At 39.9% G+C, this 15,874-nt stretch overlaps 1 protein-coding gene across 1 annotated transcript in view; it reads left to right on the forward strand.

Annotated features, from left to right (window-relative positions):
• LOC145662219 (uncharacterized) overlaps window positions 1-15,874 on the forward strand; it is a 71,655-nt gene that overhangs the window by 36,562 nt on the left and 19,219 nt on the right. The window lies entirely within an intron of this gene.

Consider the following 15,874-nt stretch of genomic DNA (forward strand, 5'->3'; position numbering starts at 1 on the left):
TTCACGTGTTTTTGTTGTATGACTTTAAAGTAGGCTTGTCAGCTGCCTGCGTATGCCAGCCATTTGGAGAAAATGTCGTGAACGAACGCACCCCTAGGCATTGGTTCCTGAAATTCCGTTCAGAAGACGTAAGCCCTTGGGATGAATCTTGCAGTGGACGACCACATGTTTTGGATAACAAATCCTTGAAAGAAGTCATCGAGGTGGACAGTGGTCTAACGTGTGATGAACTTGAAGAGATGTTCCATGTTTCCGCTTAAACATTCAGACTGCACCTGCATAGGATAGGGAAGTATACAAGTTAAGCAAGTGGGTAACCCAAACATTGTTGGTAGTCAACAAGAAACAACGACTACCGACAGCCAGACAGCCTGTTTGTCCTTACTCAGTTGACACCTGAACACACCTATCTTTAATCGCTTACTCACTGATGACGAAAAATGGATCCTCTATCACACCCCCAAGCGTACCAGACATTGGTTATTGCCATGCGACCCTGTTCCTGCCACTATAAGACCACCTCTGCACACACGAAAGGTTATGCTGTCTATATGGTGGAATTGTCGTCGAGCTCCTACCATGTGGTCACACTATTACTGCTGATCTCTGCTCTCAGCAGTTCCAAAGGGTGCACCGTGCATTGCGGAAAAGGAGCTAGCATTAGAGATCGCAAGGGCATGCTGTTCCTGCTTGACAATGACAAGCCACATGTGGCAAAGAGAAGCCGAGGCACCCTCCAGCAACTTGGCTGGGAGATACTGTGCCATGCACCATATTCACTGGACCTTGCGCTAACAGATTACCAGCTGTTTCATTCCCACGACAACCACTTCCGTGGAAGATCCTCCAAATGAGGGAAACCCGCAGAACGCACTCACAGACTTCTTTGCATCTACGACCGCTAAGTCTTATCACCGTGCAGATGCAGGAACTTGGCAAAATTTGTTGGATGCTGATGGTGATTACTTGGAAACTTACGTACCGTCTACTGTATTGTTCTTTGTTTGTAACTGCTCTATAATGGCAAGAACATTTTTGGTTACCTTGTAGTAATTTGAACAAAATCCATATGTCTGAATTTAAAGGTATCTTACATCATAATATTTCATGTGAGTAATCTGGTCAAAATCCACTACCATCGCAAAGTTGGTCAACATTAGATAAGTTCCATCCATTATGTAGATTTTTAACGAATTTTTTTTACAAGATGTAAATTCCAACTTTGACGGTCATAACTCGGGAAAGCAAGGTCTCTAAACCATAATATTTCCATAGTTTCAAAAAGTTAATGAAAAATTTAACTTACTGAAATTAAAAATTGTGTTAAAGAAAACATAATTGATGAAATTAAAATTTAATTTTAGTAACTAACATATAGGTCCCAGGCCGTTTCCTTGCTTCCCCAATCCTTTCTTCTTTTCCAATTTCCCGAATAGTGTGTGTGCTCGCCAAGAGACATCAATCCCTCATACGTGACAGGGTAACATGGCCATACATGCCGAAATCCCGAAAATCTAATTCCTAAAATTCCTAAATCCAAACTAAAAATGATTTTCTTGATACTTGTTTCGTGTTCTATTTGTTTGAACGGTTACCAATGAATGTTTAGCATTAAAATTATTGTTATCAATTCGCTTGTATTTTCACTATTTCTGCATGGCCTTATGATTGAAGAAAGTCAAAGTGTCTGTAAAGTTACGTGTTTGCATAAATACAGGTAGTTCCCACTTACGTAAATTCGACATACCTTTATTTATACTTCCCAATAAATTCCCAATATAAGTAAAATTTAAAGGGAAAGTTGTGATGGATTTCTATGATATTCTGTTTCAGTAGATGTAGAAGGCCCATGTCCTTCTCCATCATCTGCATATCGAAATGCAGATGAGGGGCACATTTGCATATTGATATGTAAATATAATGGATTTTGTGGTATAATTAATTGCTTAACATTAGCATATTCTATGCATATTATTTTAATATTATGAGTAATGAAGTGTGAAACACCGAGCATAGTACGTAAATATTAATACAATATTGTATTATATTGTATTTATTTCTTTGTGTTTATTTCATTTATAGGCATTATATAGCATATTAAACAGTTGCATCTAATTACTGCGTTATTGCATAATGTATAGATTACAGGGGATGATGGAAGATATGATATTAAAAGCATAGATGAAGGATTAATTAAATAGGAAATAAGCAGATTCCATGGGAATCATACATGAAAGTTCAGAACGCTGGAAGAGAGCTAGTGCTGAGAGAAGTTTTTTTTTTCTTTCCCGACTTGTTGTCGCCTAGACTACAAGATGTGAGGTCCTTCACAACTCACCATGGAAAGAAATAACCAGAATAGGAACTAAATAAGAATCTTTATACACAGGAAGTAGCCTACGGACTTCCTTGGTGGAACTACACTGAGTTTGATACAGTGTGTTGAAACACATTGTTAGTATTGTTTCAAAAGCCATAAACTTTTTCGCTTCTACATGCGAAATTTTAGTTTTCTATAGGTGTGATTTCCAATGCAGCGAGCTCAAGCGTCACTTCCTTCCCCCCCTTCTAACCAAAGACCAGTAAACCTGGCTAGCGAGTCTTTAGTTAGTTCCCGAAATGCAACACCAATTTGAAAATGTATACTCTGATTTGACTTATTTTCTATGTTTAATATTAATATTTACGTACTAAGCTAAACACGTTCTTGGAAATACCGCATAAAATTCTGACTTATTTTATCATCGTGTTTCCCTTATCGAACAAGACACTTGGATCTTGTATTTGGTAAAAGTAAATAATTAACAAAGATGTTTCCTCAATCTCTCTCCAAGCAAACATGGCTGCATTAGTAGCAGACAGTTTTGAAAGACAGCCACAGGAATTGGGTGTACTGCTGCTTCTGAGAGAGATGACAGTTCATGAATTTTATATATATGTATTCTGTGTATATTTTTCTTTAATTTTATGTATAATAACCAATGTTTCTCATATTAGTTTGTGTATAACAAGTGAAGAAAAACAAAAGTGTGTTAAAAACTCTCATAGTTTCTGCTGGGAGCAAAAGCTTCAGTGTTGACCGTCCTTGGTGTAGGGGCAGCACATGTCAGCAGGGTCAAGGTGAATTTGGCTACGGATGGTAGCTGAACAAGTGCAGTGGCAAATCGGACCACCCAGAATATCGCCGCAAGGCAGAGATTCTTTTGTCAAAGGTTGCTTGAGGAAGCGAGTTTCTTCGTTTCCTTGTTTTTGGTAAAGAAATATACTCGTTTTCATGAGAGAACAGGGGTAGTTCAAGTTAGAATCGAGAGGCGACAAGATATAGTTTTTCGGTTAGAAGGAAGTCACCTGACTTCTCTTACAGAGAGTTTGATACCCGGGACAAGGTGTGAACAAATTGTCCGGTTCCCCTGGATGGTCCTGTGAACAACTGTATACGCGAGTGTGTAGAACTCAGTTTTCTATATGAAGTTATAATCAATTAACAGAATGTGTAAGATATACACATATCTGTAGTTTATACAATCAGTGGTGATTATTACATATAGTGACAATGGAGAGTGAACTTTAATCTTCAGTTAATAATTCTTCATTCTCTGAGTGCTACAGACACTCAATAGAGACCTCGTAGTTTAAATCTCGTCGAACATCCCATTTTTAATATGGGAAAACCTAGTTCTTCCAATATGGGAGAAATATATAACTTAAGATATCTCAAGTAGAGATATTAAACATAGGCCGGTAACGCCTTTATGCCGTGCCTGTCCTTGGACATTGAGAACAAGGCTTCAAGCAATTATTTTGCTTGTTTATAGAAGATACTAAAAGTTCCCTCATAGAACATCAGTCTTCCTGTGTGCTATATCTCATACAGAACATTTTACTTCACAGTGGAATGAGAATCTAGAAGGACACTGTCACATTCAATTTAGAACTTGTGAACATCTAGTGAATATCGGAGCAGTGAATCAGCATATTAAATTTGTTTATTTTTATCATCAACTTGTTTGTTTATCTACGCAGATATTTAAATATGTTTTTAAATTTGAAATATGGCTCTCCTCTATAAACTGTTAGAGACCAGAAACTCATGAATATGAGGAGATAAAAGAAAGTTGTATATATATATCTTGTTTTTTTTTTATTATTAAAGGTCAGACAGACCTTTCTAACTTCAGGTTCATCCTACGTTATTTTTTTTTATTTTTAAAGAAATGAAATTGTGTTAAAAATATCAAGTGTATCAATATATATTAAAGTGTGTGTGTGGTAGTGCACTACGTAAAGGTGATAAAATATTAGTGTATCAAAGTGTGGATATCATCACATCTATCATATTTATGTTCCTGTTTCCTATGTGGAAAATAAAACTACCATCTCTGACCAGAACCAATGTCTACTCAATTTGCTGTAGGGTGAGTACCTGTGCTAATGATATGTTTGTTTCAGGAGTGTGATTCAAGGAGGCATTTTCCCCTTGACTGTGTATGTTTGACCACCTCTCTGTATGGGGGCTCAGAGAGAGTATTCTGCCCAAGGAATCAAATAACAGCCATGAGATAGTGAGCTCAAATACAGGCTGCTACCTGTAAAATTTTAAATTATAAAATTTTTTTAACCTTATTTGAAAGTTTAAACTGACTCACTATTGTAGCATCTTTGAGCATGGCTGTTATGCAGATGACCCTGAGATCTGCTGTTCCACAAAACTAAATAATATTGCTCTACCGACTTCATAAGGGAGTGGTGGCCCCTTACAGGAGAGTACCTTATCTCCAAGAGGGAATAGATCCTTTTCACAAGTTTGGTAATTTGCATTCTATGCAAATATTTCAGTTAATTTGAATATTCCCAGCCACTCCACTACTTATGTTATTTTATTTTATTTGTGTTGGTGTTCTTAGGTAACAGTTGTTTCGCCTCTGGCTACCTGCACCTCACAATAAACGTGGCTACCCAGCTGCAGGGCACGATAATTCACGCTTTTGCGCCAAAAAAAAGTGGCGCCATCAGCGTTAAGGGCATGAAGTATACGTTATATACTTGCTGGTCAACATACAGTTTGTGTTAAAATTTCGGTATATGTTTTGTTTTCTCTTCCCGTAAAATTTCCAAGAACGAAGGTGTCTTGTGTGTTGAAATTTATTTGTGTCTTGAATATTATTGCATTATCATCACTGTGTTATAGAGAATTCAGTTTATTTAGAACTTTGGGGGGAAGAAACGTTGTAATTCCGTTTTGTATTTGTAAATGGTTGTAACGCGAGCACAGGCTCGAAGAGTAGGAAATATGGACACAGAGTTTGTATTTGAAGAGTTCGCTCAGAGAGCTGGGGAGCTCTCAGAGGAGAATTGTGTCGTTGACGCGCAGAGCGCTAGCGAGCGTCCGGTCAGCGTTGTGGGAGACGCTGTTGCGGTGGAAACGGGTCTGCCCGTCCCCAGCAGGCAACCGGAAGTACCATTGCGGGAGGAAAGGGAGGTAACAACAGAAACTACAGAACAAAGAGTTAGCCCAGCCAGTAACACTAGTAGTGCATTTGAGAATATAAATAACATGAATATTGCTGCCATGTTTGGGGAGATTTTGCTAAAATTAGAAGAAAATAGTAGAAGTATACGGGAAGATTTTAACTCCAAATTAGAGGAAAGTACGAGAAGACAAGAAGAAAATGCAAGTCAGTTAGAGAGAAAGTTAGAAGCAAAACTTGAAGAGAATAGTAGAAGCTTGAAGGAAGATTTGAATTTGAAATTAGGAGATAGCTCCAAGGGATTAGAAAAGTTAGAAAGGAAAATAGAGGAAAGTAATAGCACGTTAGAAACAAGTTATCTTAGACTAGAACAGGCGATTGAGTCTAGTAATGCTCGTCTTGAACTCCAGATGGAGTCCGTGAGCTCAAGACTGGAGCAAAGTGAGCGTCAGCTGACGGAGCGTCTGGAGCTCACGACTGCAGAGCTTAGGGGGGAAATACATCATACCAGAGAAGAACTGTCTACTCGTGTAACAGAAACTTCTAGTAGGATAGACGAAGTTCAGGAGAATGCTTCTAGCATAGCCAGACAGTTAGAGGAAAATTACACTGAGCTTTCTGAAAGTGTTAAACAGGTCTCGTCTCGTGTCGAACAGACCACACTTACTCTGAATAATCAGGTCAGGCGAGTGGAAGTGTGTTTTGCTTCCCAACTAGCCAGGATCCGGGGGGAACTAGAGCAGGAAACGCCACACGATGAGATCAGGTCGGAATGTAACGGTAGCATCCAACAGATGCAAGATACCGTTCAAGATGTGTGTGCACAACTTGAGAAGAAAATGGAGGAGTGGAAGAACTCCATACAAAAGGAGACGAGCGAGGTGATTGAGGGGAGACTCGCAAGCATCTCTGTCTCCAGTGCACAAGAACGCCCTAAGTCACCAAACGACACCTCGAGTCGCGATCTGCCTGGTTCTCAACCTGGGAACCTCGCTACTTCCCACGAGACAGAACCTGTCCCGTCGACGTCTCGCTCATGTAATCATGAGACGAGACAGCATCTCGCAACCGCATTTGGTCTCATACACAGGGACGTCACTTTACCTGTGTATGCTGGAAATGAATCAGAAACCGAAACCTATAACTTCCTACAAGATCTCGACCGGTACTTTGAGGTCACTGGAGTACCGAACGAGATGAGGCTCAGCTTCATACCTAGAGCAATTCGGAATACTTGTTATCAGTATTTTCAAGTTAACCGGAACAAAATCCACACCTACGAAGATTTTGTACAAAATTTCAAACAGTGTTACCTTAGCGAAGAGCGGCTGGCTAATCTAAGGGCAACTATTCTCACCTCCCACTTTGACAATCGTGTACACAAATCCCCCGCAGAATATCTGCTGGATTTGTTACACAAGAATAGTATATTGGAGCCAAGAATGTCTGATGCTACATTACTGAAGGTACTTCCGCGGCATTTCCCGAACTGGCTATTTAGGGCGATAGTCTCGTCTCGCCCTAAGACCATAGCAGAACTTTTAAATCTGGTACAGGAACTGCAGTCGTCGATGACGAATCGCGACCAGTTTTACCAGAGCAACCAGAGGAAAGGGGTCAACATGCTCCAAGTGAGCGTGGAAAATGAAGACAATAACCCCTCTGGCCACAGTGGTAAGCACGCTGCTCGTAAGAAAAATAGAACGAGAGAAAACCAGCGTCCTTACCAGAGACAGAGACATCCAAACACGAATCAAAACAACCACCAGCGATCCCCGCCTCGCCATCAGAGCAGCGGAAGTGGGTCGTCTGGCTGGTCACGTGGGGGGAACTCCCACTCCTCTCACAACAACAACGTTCGTGGAGCCCGCGGTAGGAGGGGTGGAATGCGCAACACGGATAGACCACAAGGAAATTCCTTCCGTCACGAGGACGAGGAAATTCAGCTGTTGGAACGTTATGACCGTGCGCCTCCTCCTACCAGCCAAAACCAAAACAATACCAGGAGTAACCAATCCTCTTCCTCTGCTCCCAGAGAATGAGGATTGTCCGCATGTGCTTGGAACCACGGTAAGATGGAAATGGAGAAAACGAGTACATCTGAGTTGTCAAATGTAAATTCCAAGTATGTGCGAAATATAGAAGAGAACGTAGAAAATTTACATTTATATGAAAATTCATGTGAAACCGCAGTTAAAGAAATTTTTGAAAATGTAGAAGGAAAAAAAGAAGAAAATTGTAAAATTTGTTTAGATATTAAGGCAAAGAAGCATTTCAGTGAAGGCATGTTAGAAAATAAGATAACTTTGTTGAGTAGAAACGGAGAACACATCAATTTAGATAGGGCTGTATATGAAGAGGCCAATGGCATTTTTAAGAATTTATTTGATTCAAGTAATGAGGAACTACCTAGCAATAACGTCATCTCACTGCCAGAGATTAAAGTACTTTTGTTTGGAAAGGAAGTTAATTCTTTATTAGATACAGGGGCTTCTTGCTCCGCCATTTCAAAAGAAATTTGGGACTCCGTCTCAAATAGCCACCCCACACCCGCATTTTTGAGTGCTAAGAATATACGGGTCACGTCTGCTTTTGGGAGTAAATCAGCGACGATCATAGGCCAAACGCTGTTAGTCATTCAGATACATGGGAAGGAATTTCATACGCTAGGCATTATTATTTCAGGTCTGAACAGATCTTTGATTTTAGGTTCCAACTTCTTTACAGAATCTCGTGCCGTGTTAGACTATGACACCGGCCTTCTACATCTCAAACATCCTCATGATGTAGAAGTGAAGTTTAGATCAGTAGATTGCGAGACTGAGGATCTAGTAGTTCGTTGTTTAGAATTGAATGGAGAGTGCGAGAAACCTTATAGTTTTATAGAGGAAGTAGATACTTTTGAGTGTATTTTTTCCCCGTCAGACGAAAGACGGAAGGCCATACGGGTTAGCGCACAGAATGAGCATAAGACCTGCAGAGAAAAGGCCGCTCGTGCCCCGAACTTGGATGATGGTAGATTCCCAAGTGCCCAAGAAATGGCAGTTCATGTATTCCCACCAGAAGAGTGGTTGAAAGTGAACACACGTGCCTCCCATTCAGATATAGAGGAGTTTGTCACGAACTACTCAGATCTCTCAGTCTCCCAAAGAGAAAGTTTGAAAGCTGTTCTTTTAAAGCACCAGGCGCTTTTTGATATCAAGCCAGGTTGCATAGCTAACTACGAGCATGAGGTTGGAGTAACGGACGAACGTCCCATAAAAACAAAATTGTATCCTTACCCAAAGAAATTCAGGAATTTAGTATCGAATGAAATTTCGCGTTGGGAGGCCTGGGGTGTGATCAAGAAGATGCCTACAGCATATATAAATCCTCTGGTAGTGACGCCGAAGAGTGACGGACGCATTCGAGTTTGTATTGATGGAAGAGCTCTGGCCAAAATTTCAGGGGATCTCTCCGACAGACCTATGCCACCCCTATCTGTTCTCCAAGACATCTGCGACAACTCTTGGTTCAGCTGCGTTGATGCAACCGAGATGTTTTTGCAGATTAAAGTGAAAGAAAGTGATCAGAAATATCTTGGGTTCCTACATGAAGGCATTTCGTATGTTTTTCAAAAACTTCCGTTTGGGACAAAACAGAGCCTTGCTTCTTGCGTTAGAGCATTAGATATGCTAATTGGATCTGAAGCTAGAGAGTACTGCGGCGCTTATGTTGATGATTTAATTTTAGCCGACAGGAGCTTCGATGATCACTTAGTACACCTCGACAGAGTGTTGGGTTTACTCACTGCGGGCGGCCTAACTCTCAGGCTGAAAAAGTGCAATTTCGCCAGAAAATCATTGAACATACTTGGTTTCCATCTTTCGCAATCCGGTATCGGCAAAGATCCGGCGAAAGTGAAGGCGGTGTTAGATTTTAGGACACCACGGAACGTAAAGAAACTGCGTTCCTTCATTGGCTACTGCCAGTACTATCGTTGTTTTAGTAGGAAGTACTTAGAAGTTCTCCATCCGTTGTTCCAACTTCTAAAGAAGAATGTGAGGTTCAAGTGGGAACCAGTACATCAGGCAGCGATGGACAGGATCAAGCAGATCTTCCAGGAGGAAGTAGTACTGAAAACCGTCCTGCCTGACAAGCAATTGATTCTTGAGTGTGATGCGTGTGATATTGCGTGTTCTTCTCTGTTGTACCAGCGTGATGACAATGATGACATCCGTGTCATTGCTTTTACATCACGTGTGTTCAATGCCGCGCAACGAAATTATTCTATAACGGAGAAGGAATTTTATGGACTAATAGATGGGGTTGTAAAGTTTAAACAGTACTTAGTTGGTACTAAATTCATAGTACGCAGTGACCACCTTGCTCTTAAGTTTATTCTCTATTGTAGACTTACAAACCAGCGCATCACCCGGTGGGCGATGCTGCTCTCCAACTTCAATTTCGAATTTCAGTTTGTCAAGTCCAATGAGAATCTGAGTGATTATCACTCTAGGTACCCTCCTCACACAGAAGAAGACCTCAGTGTTGCACGGAAGCCTATCCTCCAGGAGTCGCTGATGTCCATCCTGACGGAAATCCCATGTGAGTTGAGGAAGATGATAGCCATACTACCGGAGATGCAGTCTTCAGATCCTGTCTACGGCAAGATCAAGAAAGATGTCGAAGAGAAGACGGACTCACCAAAGGTGAATGGTGCTTGTCACCGTTTTGAAGTTTTGAACGGGCGCTTATGCAAGCGTGACCGGGAAGGAGTCCGAATATGCATCCCAGAAGTGTTAGTAGTTCCACTGCTCGATTATTACCATTCAGATCGAGGGCACATGTCGGCTAGCAAACTACTTCCGCTTCTATCAGAATTTTTCGTATGGCCAAAGATGAGGGCAAGTGTGAGGCGTTTTTGTGCTTCCTGCGAATTATGCCAGAAAAGCAACCCTCCCCAATGTTACCGTCCGGGACCACTGAATCCCGTAGTAGTTGAGAAGCCAGGCTACTTGGTCTGCGCAGACTGGTTAGGGCCTCTAACCAAGGGAATTGGGGGAGTCCATTACATATTAGTATTTTATGATGCATTTTCCAAGCTAATTGGCTTGTACGCATGTAGAAAGGCGAACACTACCACTGCAATAAGGAAACTGAAGGAGTATTTGAAAGTTAACCCTAGTGTGGAACTAGTCTTAACAGACAGAGGGTCACCTTTCCAGTCTAACCGCTGGAAAACTGAGTTAGCAGATCTTGGTATCAGGCACATCACTTCCACGCCATATTATCCCCAGGGTGAGATGGCAGAAGTCGCCGTCAAAGCAACAGTACGTTTGCTACGTAAATTGTGCCATGATAACCAGAGATTGTGGCCCAAATACTTGGAAAAAATTGAGAAGTGCTTAAATTCGGCCAAACACCTGACCACTGGCGTGTCAGCCTTTGAGTGTCATTTTGGGCAGTCTATGTCTAGAGACATAGCCAGGCTGTTTGAAATCCCAGAAGTGGATCAGCGCCATGACGTGCAGTACTATGTAGAAATTGCAAGAAAGAACCACAAAAGGAATGCTGCTGCACGAAAACGCAACTTCGACAAGTCACACCGTACTGTAGAGTACAATGTGGGTGACCTTGTTCTAACTAGAGTTTTCCCCAAGTCGGATGCTCTAGCAGGTGTGTCAAAGAAGCTCTTACTCTTGTACTCGGGACCATGGCAGATTGTCGCCGCCACTGGTCGTAACATGTACACACTAGGGGATCCAGCGACTAAAGAAGTCAGGATGACAAGAAATGCTTTTCTATTGAAAACATATGTTTCTAGAGAAGAGAAGGATCACAGTGGTACTGGTCAATAGAGATGAAACAGATCACACATATAAGCATCACTTAACCGAATTTGACAACCTGTGTATATAGTGTTAGTGTTAGTGTATATTTCAGTGAACTAGTGTATTAGTGTATTAGTGTATGTATGGGAAACTATGTCATTTATGTTTACGTAACTTAGGGAACACTGAATTCTCAATATTTAGCTTTGTATATTGATATTTCATTTATTATGGTTATTGTGTTGTTTAACTTTGTTTTTTTTAACCTTGGATGTATTGTGTACCTATAATATTTCAGGAACGAAAATGTGCCCTCCATATGATCTACGTCCTGTACTAGAAAGTACAGCACCTAGAATCATAGGGGGAAATTACTGTAGAAGGCCCATGTCCTTCTCCATCATCTGCATATCGAAATGCAGATGAGGGGCACATTTGCATATTGATATGTAAATATAATGGATTTTGTGGTATAATTAATTGCTTAACATTAGCATATTCTATGCATATTATTTTAATATTATGAGTAATGAAGTGTGAAACACCGAGCATAGTACGTAAATATTAATACAATATTGTATTATATTGTATTTATTTCTTTGTGTTTATTTCATTTATAGGCATTATATAGCATATTAAACAGTTGCATCTAATTACTGCGTTATTGCATAATGTATAGCTTACAGGGGATGATGGAAGATATGATATTAAAAGCATAGATGAAGGATTAATTAAATAGGAAATAAGCAGATTCCATGGGAATCATACATGAAAGTTCAGAACGCTGGAAGAGAGCTAGTGCTGAGAGAAGTTTTTTTTTCTTTCCCGACTTGTTGTCGCCTAGACTACAAGATGTGAGGTCCTTCACAACTCACCATGGAAAGAAATAACCAGAATAGGAACTAAATAAGAATCTTTATACACAGGAAGTAGCCTACGGACTTCCTTGGTGGAACTACACTGAGTTTGATACAGTGTGTTGAAACACATCGTTAGTATTGTTTCAAAAGCCATAAACTTTTTCGCTTCTACATGCGAAATTTTAGTTTTCTATAGGTGTGATTTCCAATGCAGCGAGCTCAAGCGTCACTTCCTCCCCCCCTTCTAACCAAAGACCAGTAAACCTGGCTAGCGAGTCTTTAGTTAGTTCCCGAAATGCAACACCAATTTGAAAATGTATACTCTGATTTGACTTATTTTCTATGTTTAATATTAATATTTACGTACTAAGCTAAACACGTTCTTGGAAATACCGCATAAAATTCTGACTTATTTTATCATCGTGTTTCCCTTATCGAACAAGACACTTGGATCTTGTATTTGGTAAAAGTAAATAATTAACAAAGATGTTTCCTCAATCTCTCTCCAAGCAAACATGGCTGCATTAGTAGCAGACAGTTTTGAAAGACAGCCACAGGAATTGGGTGTACTGCTGCTTCTGAGAGAGATGACAGTTCATGAATTTTATATATATGTATTCTGTGTATATTTTTCTTTAATTTTATGTATAATAACCAATGTTTCTCATATTAGTTTGTGTATAACAAGTGAAGAAAAACAAAAGTGTGTTAAAAACTCTCATAGTTTCTGCTGGGAGCAAAAGCTTCAGTGTTGACCGTCCTTGGTGTAGGGGCAGCACATGTCAGCAGGGTCAAGGTGAATTTGGCTACGGATGGTAGCTGAACAAGTGCAGTGGCAAATCGGACCACCCAGAATATCGCCGCAAGGCAGAGATTCTTTTGTCAAAGGTTGCTTGAGGAAGCGAGTTTCTTCGTTTCCTTGTTTTTGGTAAAGAAATATACTCGTTTTCATGAGAGAACAGGGGTAGTTCAAGTTAGAATCGAGAGGCGACAAGATATAGTTTTTCGGTTAGAAGGAAGTCACCTGACTTCTCTTACAGAGAGTTTGATACCCGGGACAAGGTGTGAACAAATTGTCCGGTTCCCCTGGATGGTCCTGTGAACAACTGTATACGCGAGTGTGTAGAACTCAGTTTTCTATATGAAGTTATAATCAATTAACAGAATGTGTAAGATATACACATATCTGTAGTTTATACAATCAGTGGTGATTATTACATATAGTGACAATGGAGAGTGAACTTTAATCTTCAGTTAATAATTCTTCATTCTCTGAGTGCTACAGACACTCAATAGAGACCTCGTAGTTTAAATCTCGTCGAACATCCCATTTTTAATATGGGAAAACCTAGTTCTTCCAATATGGGAGAAATATATAACTTAAGATATCTCAAGTAGAGATATTAAACATAGGCCGGTAACGCCTTTATGCCGTGCCTGTCCTTGGACATTGAGAACAAGGCTTCAAGCAATTATTTTGCTTGTTTATAGAAGATACTAAAAGTTCCCTCATAGAACATCAGTCTTCCTGTGTGCTATATCTCATACAGAACATTTTACTTCACAGTGGAATGAGAATCTAGAAGGACACTGTCACATTCAATTTAGAACTTGTGAACATCTAGTGAATATCGGAGCAGTGAATCAGCATATTAAATTTGTTTATTTTTATCATCAACTTGTTTGTTTATCTACGCAGATATTTAAATATGTTTTTAAATTTGAAATATAGCTCTCCTCTATAAACTGTTAGAGACCAGAAACTCATGAATATGAGGAGATAAAAGAAAGTTGTATATATATATATCTTGTTTTTTTTTATTAAAGGTCAGACAGACCTTTCTAACTTCAGGTTCATCCTACGTTATTTTTTTTTTTATTTTTAAAGAAATGAAATTGTGTTAAAAATATCAAGTGTATCAATATATATTAAAGTGTGTGTGTGGTAGTGCACTACGTAAAGGTGATAAAATATTAGTGTATCAAAGTGTGGATATCATCACATCTATCATATTTATGTTCCTGTTTCCTATGTGGAAAATAAAACTACCATCTCTGACCAGAACCAATGTCTACTCAATTTGCTGTAGGGTGAGTACCTGTGCTAATGATATGTTTGTTTCAGGAGTGTGATTCAAGGAGGCATTTTCCCCTTGACTGTGTATGTTTGACCACCTCTCTGTATGGGGGCTCAGAGAGAGTATTCTGCCCAAGGAATCAAATAACAGCCATGAGATAGTGAGCTCAAATACAGGCTGCTACCTGTAAAATTTTAAATTATAAAATTTTTTTAACCTTATTTGAAAGTTTAAACTGACTCACTATTGTAGCATCTTTGAGCATGGCTGTTATGCAGATGACCCTGAGATCTGCTGTTCCACAAAACTAAATAATATTGCTCTACCGACTTCATAAGGGAGTGGTGGCCCCTTACAGGAGAGTACCTTATCTCCAAGAGGGAATAGATCCTTTTCACAAGTTTGGTAATTTGCATTCTATGCAAATATTTCAGTTAATTTGAATATTCCCAGCCACTCCACTACTTATGTTATTTTATTTTATTTGTGTTGGTGTTCTTAGGTAACAGTTGTTTCGCCTCTGGCTACCTGGCACCTCACATAGAGAATTAAGGATGAAATGTATTCATGGCCCACTTACCCCTTGCGTAGCAGTGACCCATATGGATGCCATGCAAATGTATCCCTCATTAAGGGTTGCATTAATCCTGAAGATGCCAAAAATGTTTAGTGGATGCAAGGCAAGGCAAGACAGTTCCAGGCCCGTATCCAGGGGGGTCTAGGAGGCCGGGCCCCCCTAAATTTTTGCTGGCTTCCCTTAAAGTTTCACGGTAGGCTTGCAAATGAACTATAATATGGTGATGAACTATAATATGATTGTATCACCACCCCTAACTTTTACCAAGCCCCTCCTACACTTTTGGGCTGGCTACCGGCCTGCTTAGTTCTAGTATTTCTCCTTAGGTGACAGCACCTTACTGACAGAAAAGGCAAAATATGTGTTGTCTCAGTAGAGGGCAGAACTAAGGCAACATTCAATTACAACACACCTGTATTTGTTTGTTTTGACGATAAACAGTTATAGCAATTTGGAGATTGGAAAAGGAAAACCTTTGTCTTTGGTCTCCGATCAGTGTTGCAAACCTGAAGCAGCATAAAATCCCTTCAGAATATCAGAATTTCCGATTTTGCAGTCCAAAATGTTCCACAATGCAAATCAATTGTTTTAATCAGTAATGTGAATGCTGTCCTCACGCGCGCACAATAACTATGCCCTATTTAACGTCCTAGACAGCTTTTTAATAGTAAATGAAACTGATATTACACCTGGTATATCGAAAAATGACACCTGGAACGTATATTGACTGCAGGAAACCACTTCTCGCTATCTACGGCCATTTTTGCTTAATAGCAATCAATGTAAAACCGGAAGTGGTTTATTTCTACTACTTCTGGTTTGAATATCGCCTTCATCAACAAACTTGATTCGTTCATTTTAACCTTTTACATCCCGAGTAAAATTGGTGGAGATACGATACACAAAGCACTTCTTGAGATTTTGCTCGGCAAGCCAAACTCCACAAAATCTAACGAGATTTCATTTTATTTTTTAACACACTTCAACTGCTTCATATTGATTGATTCAAAGGAGCTCAAGGGAGCAGCGGTTGTTCGGTGGTACAGTGTTCACCTCTGGTGCATGGAGTCCTTGGTTC

This window comes from Thermobia domestica, chromosome 10 (genome assembly GCF_964235325.1).
Source record: "Thermobia domestica chromosome 10, izTheDome1.hap1.1, whole genome shotgun sequence".
Classification (NCBI taxonomy): Eukaryota; Metazoa; Arthropoda; class Insecta; order Zygentoma; family Lepismatidae; genus Thermobia; species Thermobia domestica.